Consider the following 8,295-nt stretch of genomic DNA (forward strand, 5'->3'; position numbering starts at 1 on the left):
CTCTAGTTTTACATTTTGGTGAACATGATTATGACCCATAACATATTCCGATGGAGCAGGGACAGAGTCCTGCTGCACATTTGAAAGGCTCAAGAAGAAATTTTTGCATAAGAAAGTGAAAGTGAGATAACTGAAACTTGTTATGGGAATCAGAATTTGCTACTTTTGCACACGCACATATGTGCACGTGCACAAACACACACACACACACACACAGAATAAGGTCTATTTCACTATATCCACATCTGGCAATGATGTGGGCATAGTGAAAAGATTTCAGATTCCCTCCAGAAAGCCCTTAGGCTACAAGAAAAATCATCCTACATCTAATAAACCCATCTGAGATATATCTACCATATGGTAAAGTCTTGTTCTGCTTTATTCCAACAAATTGGTCCTTGGATTCTTCTCACAGCTGTTGCTGCTATTGTTTAAGTTGTATTGAGTCCTGGCAACGAGCAGGATGCTGTGTACAACAGTCAGGATCCCCACATCTCTGGCCTGTGTAAGTGTTAAATGGTATCACCTGTGATGAGGACTGAGCACCCAAGATATTTAAAAGCCTCACACATAAGAAGTGCTCAATAAATGGGGACCAAAAAGAAATTGTTTTAATTAGAATATTCTGGGAGTTCAGTGTCAGGAGAAAAATGGGAGTGGGTTTCTAAATCCAATAACCACCCAGACAATAAGGATGCTAAAATAAGCAAACAATTAAATCACTTTTCCTCAGAATTTCCCCTTCACTATTCTCCCCCAGTTTGGTTTAGCTCAAGAAACACTGATATGTGCCCAGCCCTGTCCCAGCATGAGAGGCACAAAGATAAACGTGGCCACTTCCTGGCTATGAGCTGCTGCCCTTCTGCTGGGGAAATGAGACACCTAGGATTCTTTCCAAGCAGGGTCTTTTACCATTGCAGTAGCATTTAGAAAGTTTATTATACAAATCCATATCAGTAATATAATCCTGTGAAAGGAAAACATTTACTCTTCTTAATAGTTTTTTAACTTTATTGGCATATAAATGACAAAGCAAAATTGTAAGATATTTACAGTATACATCATGGTGATTTGTATATTGTGAAAGGATCCCTGACCTAGTTAATTAACACATCCATCACTTCACATATTGATCTTCTTTTTTGGTGATAATTTATATGCTTAATTATACAATACAGTGTTATCAACTACCATCACCATGTTATACATTAGATCCTCAGATCTCACTAGTCTTACAGCTGGAAGTTTGTACTCTTTTTATTACCTCTCCATATTCCCCGTACACTCATTATGATTAAAGTTAGTTAGCTTTATCATATTTTGGTGGCTTCCTATTTAATTTAAGTCTTCCATGAATAGAGGAGTCATCTTTTTATTTTGCTCTGATGCTACCGGAATTGTTGTGTGTTTTGAATATGCTGGTAAATAAATAAACGAATAAATGTGAACTAAACTTATGCTTAATAAAAAATAAAGCCCATTCTAACAAGCTTATAGGTAATTCTTACCTTATATTTAAAATACACGTAGCTATCACCACACACACACACACACACACACTCACACACACACACACACACATACACATACAGTCCAATATCAAGAGATAATTTAATCCTCTTAGTCTATCTGGATAGGTCATCTGCAGGCGTATAGCCAGACTTCCTTAACATGTTGAGTGGTTTAATATCATCACTACTCTTGTGGAGGGTTTTCCCCCACGGATTTTCCTTTACAATTTTATCAAATTTCAGCCAATTCCTTTCTGTAGTTTAAGTAAGACAGGAAGCCTTGCCAGCTCTGTATTAACTCAGGACCATTTCCTGTTAACTTGGGATTGAGGGGGTCACCGCCCCCCCCCTTCCTCCTCCTCTCCATCTTCCTTACTTTATTGCCTAGTTTCCCTCTGTTTTGTTTTGTTTGTTTTTTCCTGCTGTTCTTCTGAAAAGCTCCCTGGACCTATTTTCTAAGAAAGAAGAATACTAAAGAGAATGGAAGATAAGATGGGAAAGGTGAACAAAGATGAAAAAAGAAGAATTGTGAGGTTCTCTCAGTGTTTTAACCTCAGGTTCTATTTCTGTGGACAACCAGAAGTGAACGACCATTCTAGAAAGACTAAAAAGATCAAAAATGCTAGGAAGAGAGACAACATCAAGAGATGCCAGAAGAGACTCTGCTAAAGGGAGGAACCATCTCAACTTTTTCCTTCTTCTAATCTCTCTTTTCACAACTCACCTGCAGTGGCCTTTACACTGCTGGTGGGACGGAAACCCTTGGGAAGCCCAGAAGAAGTAGAAGGGACAAATGGCATAAAGTAAAATCCCACTTAGAAGCCAAAAACCAAAAACCAAAACAAAACCAAAAACACTTCCCCAGGGCCTCTAGATTCATTGCTCAAGTATTTTCCACTGCACCCCACCCACTCTCCCAGGCCACCCCACACCTGAACTTCTGGTTGAGCCAGAAGAGCAGTTGGAAGTTTGGGGGCAGGGCCAGAAACCCAGCACAGCCTCAGGCAGTGGGCTCAGCCACCTCCTCTACAGCACTGGGAATGTACTGTCCCCAAAACACCCAACCCGTAAAAGTTAGGTACAGAGAAGCAGCCAGCAATTTCAGAAGCAATTGGGGTTGGCACCAGCACTCACCCACCTTCCTGCTGGGCTCTAGTTGTGGCTATGAAACAGGGTGCAAGGGTGTCCCGGCCCTGCATCCTAACTTCCAGTTAAACCAGAAGCTGGACATTCAGGGGAGGAGCCAGGAATGTGGCCAACCAGGTGCAGGGACATTACTGCCACAGTTTCTATCATGGCCCACAACCAGAATCCAGGCCACACAGGTGTGTTTGTTGAACAGAAACATTCTGAGATTCTGTTTAAAAAGAAAATCTTCTGTTCCAGACTCTGAACAATAATGGCTGTCATTTGTTGAGCGCTTGCTATGTATGGGCTAGACTCTCCATGTAATAGATCATTTAATTCTAATAATCCTATGCAGTAGATACTATAATTATCTCTCCTTTCCATAGTGGGAAACTAGAATTTAGAAGAGTAGAGAACTTGATTCAAGCCACTGAAGAGCCCGATCCAAGATTCCATGCCAGGTAGATTTGACTCCAACACCCACAGTTTTTTAAAATGTCCCATCATTTTCTTTTTCTTGTTATTTCTTTTTATTATTGAGCTATGGTTGACACAAAAAGTTACATTAGTTTCAGGTATACAACATAGTGATTCCATAGTTCTGTATGTGATGCTGTACTCACCACAAGTATAATTACCATCTGTCACCATACAACGCTATTACATTACATTGACTATATTCCCTATGCTGTGCCTTTCATCCCCCTGACTTACTCATTCCATAACTGGAAGCCTGTGTCCCCCACTACCCTTTGCCCATTTTGCCCATCTCCTACCTCCTCCCCTCTGACAAACACCAGTTTGTTCTCTGTACTTATGGGTCTGTTTCTGCTTTTGTTTGTTTGTTCATTTGCAAAACCCACATTTTTAATGATCAAGCGTAGGAAACCAAAATTCTACACCTTTGAGAGCACTCTTCCTGGATGAGATTTTAAGTCATTTCGACCTTGTTTTGTTAGAGGGACAGAATTCAGTAGCCAGACAGCACATAGTTTTCCTCTATCTGACAATGTGCCTGAGGACAGAAGTAGATTCTAGAAATCAGATAAACAAGCATCAGAGATAATCCACTCACGAAGCAGAACTTGAGGGAATGTGTGGGTGGAAATGTGAATTCTAGGCTTAGTCTGGCTCAGAGTTGACTTGTGTCAAAGTTAAAGTATTTCTCTTGTCTTTCAGCAGCAGCTAATACAGGAAGATACACCCGCCATGAGCTTTAGTCGCAGCTCTACATAAATAGGTAACATGCTAATATCTGATATATTCAGGAGGTCCCTGAAGAGCAAGAACTTTACTCACTAATTCCTTAACTTTCCAAACCACATTTTTAGGAGAAATACTGACTGACCAACACCAAGGAGAAGCATAATAAAGTACTGGGAATATTCTGGAAACTTCCTGAAGAAACAGTAGATGCAATAAAGGAAGAAAAAGTCAACACTGCCTTTGTATCCAATGGCCCCTCGCTCTTAAAGTAAGAGAACCCTTATGATTTTACAGCAGTTTCAATAATAAATGTAATTGATAATTTAACATAATTATCAAATAAACATGTTGAGACAGTATTCCCCCATCCACAGAGGCCTTAAGAATCCTCATGATGATGACTTTGGGAGCATTAGGACTATTTATAAAATATTCTAGTCAGCCCAAACTACTTTTATTACTTGTCCTCCCTGTACCTGTGAACTCCCAGGAGGCTTCTATTTGTATATTTGTGATTACCAAGGGAGATCCCCAATCTGGTGAGGAAAGAAAGACAGCAAGACTCTTCCCCTCTCTCTCAAGGCCTCCCAACTCAATTGATGGGACTGCTCTGTCATAGTGAACTAGGATCTAACAGCAGGTATTCTCTTCCTCACCCCTTTCTATGCCACAGGCTCCTCCAAAGAAGGATGCCCTTCTAGAACAATTGTCACACAAAATGCAGAACTGGCACACCTCAGTTTCCATCAAAAAGTCAGAAGCCTAAGATCATATAAAAACAGCTTCAAGCCTACACAGTAAGCCAGCTCCCTATGCAATATAATTTAGAGCAAATCAAAAGATTCCAAGATATATACCCCTCAACTACTTTCATTCATTCAGTCAACCATTATTTATTGAGCACCTGCTGTGCAGGGGTTTTTAGAAGATGGAAATACAATGGCCATAGCGTTGCCAGATTTAGCAAATAAAAATCTTGTATTTGATCTGGCAACTCTAAATGGCCAGCAAGAGACCATGCCTGCCCACAAGGACCTTACAATCTAGTGCCCTATGCATTCCCTAAGAATTTTTAAATCTATTAGCACCTTAGCAAAAGTGGATTTATCCAATTAGCCTCAAAGTGCAGAACTAAGTTTTGAAGGGAAGACTAAGGTCCAAGGCAAGGCAAGCATCAGTAGAATGTCACAGAGGAAGTAATAATGACTGACCCAAGACAACGCAATGGCTCTGTGCCTCTAGTTGGTGGCAGGGGTTGGGGGTAGGGTTGCCAAGTAAAGGGATCCAAATGAAGAAATTATTGCTGAGAACTCAGCTTGCTTCACCTGCATTCCAAATTAGTGACAAGTTAGCCAAAAATGTTGTCAAGGTTGGTAAACATCTCAATTAGACCTGAACAGAGCATCTAGTGGGATCTCATGCCAGCTTATGGTTTGGTGTGGAAACCATACAAAATGTGGTGGTTTTATAGGGTTTGAACCTGAAAGCAAGCAAAATGTGGTGGTTTGAGCTATGTTTTTCTTGGAGTATTTTAGGTACTCAGGCATAAAAATTCACAGTCAGGCTTGGGAGGTCCAATCTAAAACAATAAAAAGTTTTCACACTATCCTTTCAGCAACCACAAGGAATAGGCTTCCAAGAGAAGTTGTAGACTCTTGTTTGAATATCTTTTAAATATGGTTGATAGATGGACTATTTAGGCCATATTTATGTGACAAAAATTGATTCTGATATTGAGAGGGAAGAAAAAGGCTGTCTTTTCCTGGACCAATATTATCTACATAGGAAAAAGAAAGCAAGGGATTATTATGCATGTCATTTTGTTAATCATAAAACTAGTAAAAGATTAGTTCCATTGGCAGAAATATCTTGCTGTGAGCAACTCCATAGCATGAGTCTAAAGTGAGAGAGAGAAGAGTAAAATAATCCATTTTGTTTTACATGTCAGTTATTAAAGCTGCTTCAAAGCCTTCATGGAAAGATGTGGGGCACATATAAATGGGAAGTGCCACAAAAGAGGTGGCAGAAATGCAAAGATCCATTTGCACAGCAAACTTTACCACTTCCCTGACTAGTTATCTACAGTTTCCTAATCTTAGGATCCCATACTCTGTATTGTCTTATGCCAGTTGCAAAATACAAATTCCTGTTTCTCCATTCCTTTCCTTTCTTTGACCTCCTTTGTCTGAGCCAGAAAATGAAATGCCTCATGGGAACATGTAAGTGCAGGGTTAGAGCTGTACTAGGTTTTGAGTAATGTTGACTCTGTGATGGCAGAGGAGTGCCCTGCCTGAGTGCAAGAAAATAGACCACATGACCTTTCCCAAGATTTTCTTGCAGCTTCTGTGAGATTCATTCGACCTGCAATCAAATTAAAATATTTACTTCGTTCTTTAGTTTGAAGAGCATAGTATTTCTTCATCATCAATGGAAATTCTATTGTTCTCACAATGATATGAATTTATTTTTAAATTTTGTATTGCTTCATTTTATTTTCAAGGGGGAGAGAGAAAAATTATAAAATCAATTATGGTTTACATGAACAGAACAGTAGGAATCATCATTATTATCACATAACTCATATATTTATTAAGTTGTTCCAGGAAAATCTAGTTAATTTAGACCTGAGCCTTTGAAACATTTGGTAATTCCAAGATGGGGAATTGACTGAACTTTTCCTTTGGTGGAAGTGAGAGAGTTAACAAATCTAATTAAGTGAGCTTTGCAGGGGGTGATTAATCTTAAGAAAACAAACTGCTTTCAAACACTCCAGTAATAACTGTTTCTGACAATTAATGAAACGATTACAAAGAATCCTGGCCTACTCATTAAAGCAGACCCAAGTTATAAGGTCTTGGCTACAGAATATTGGTCCCTGGATTATGTAAATATTTCCTAATATATTTTTTAATGTTTATTTATGTATTTTGAGAGAGAGAGAGAGAGAGAGAGAGAGAGAACATAGGCAAGGGGGGGGCGGTGTACAGAGAGACAGGGAGAGAATCCCAAGCATGTTCCATGCTGTCAGGTCAGAGCCTGACATTGGGCTCGATCTCACAAACTGTGAGATCATGAACTGAGCAAATATTTTCTATATGGTAGGTTACACACAGTATTCTCTAATTCTGACATATTATGGTATATACTGACCTTCCCTCAAATTAGCCTGCTGTAATGAAGGTTTCTCTGTATTTCTGTTCTAGAGTTGTATGAACCCAAGATGTCAGTCAAATAAGCTTAAATGGTCTTTTGAAGATACTTATGATCCATGCAATCTCTGTTAATGACTTTTACATATATATATGTCCCTTAAACCAGTGGCACAATTGGATTAATTGCAATCCAGTTGTCCAGCACATTGTGATAGTTGAAACTTAACTATGAACACTCATGTAGATAATCATGTAGATAATCTAAATCACTATCCAAGGAATATACAAAAGCCATACATTGAATAGTATGGTCAAATGTCTAAGGATTTCACAGGTAAACCCAACTTGTTCATGAGCTCTTCAATTAAATTGAGAAGCTAGCTGAAGATATTTTGTCTTGAAAACACCAACAATTCATTACAGAGCCCATAACCAAAACTCTTCATAATGTTACTTATGGGAACGATAGGTCTCTTTGAATACTCTCCTTGAGGCACACTAAATAAACTAAATGTAGAAGAATCCATCTAACTACAACTTAGTTATAAATGCAAACAAAACAGAAAGATTGAGTATTTATTCATCCAACATACATATATTAAGTATTTACTATCCATCAGGTTCAGTTATAAGCACTGAAAACGGAAGATAAATATTACATGGCACTTACACCACAGCTTATTGTCTACTTAGGGAGACACAGGTTAATAAAGCAACAATGACAAAAAACCCCACAAAACTACAAATACTATAAAAGAAATAAGCAGTGGGTGCTATGTAGTCATAAAGACAGACACCTAATTTCAAGCATCAGAGAAGACTTTTGGAGGGTTATTACTTGAGCAAAGCTGGAGAGCTGAGAACATAGCCTCGTGCACAATGAGCCAGGGAGGGCTTTCTAGAATAAGGGAATAGCAGAAGGAGATGCAGAAGGAGAAACCAAAAGGCCTTGTTAAGCATTATATTAATGTTAATGGTAAGCATTAGCTAGTACTTTTCACAAAGCACCTTACTAAGGATTTTACAGTCATTTATCTCATTTAATTCCACCATTACCAAATAAGTCAGTTCTATTGTCATTCTAGTTGTACAAAAAGAAAACTGAGGACTCAGAGAAGAAATATAATTTGCTCAAGATTATGTAGCAGTTTGACTCGAGAACCCAAGATCCTCACCTCTAAGCTCTAAGCCTCCACAGGAATGCCCCAAACCCCAAATGGAGTTTGTCTTTGCTTTATAGGCAATAGGAGACCTCTAAAAATCTTAGGTGAATATACTTAAAGTAATCCTTTTTTTTT

General features: G+C 38.8%; 1 long non-coding RNA gene across 2 annotated transcripts in view; it reads left to right on the forward strand.

The window, feature by feature from the left end:
• LOC122236441 overlaps nt 1-4,131 on the forward strand; it is a 109,685-nt gene extending 105,554 nt beyond the window's left edge. Inside the window, exons 4-7 of one of the 2 annotated variants that reach the window (XR_006214497.1) lie at nt 416-505; nt 3,026-3,100; nt 3,819-3,879; nt 3,971-4,131. This is a non-coding gene — a long non-coding RNA (uncharacterized LOC122236441). The remainder of the gene's footprint in view (nt 1-415; nt 506-3,025; nt 3,101-3,818; nt 3,880-3,970) is intronic. The other variant, XR_006214496.1, reaches the window with a different exon arrangement.
• The last annotated feature ends 4,164 nt before the right edge of the window (nt 4,132-8,295 follow it).

This window comes from Panthera tigris, chromosome A2 (assembly GCF_018350195.1).
Source record: "Panthera tigris isolate Pti1 chromosome A2, P.tigris_Pti1_mat1.1, whole genome shotgun sequence".
Taxonomy (NCBI): domain Eukaryota; kingdom Metazoa; phylum Chordata; class Mammalia; order Carnivora; family Felidae; genus Panthera; species Panthera tigris.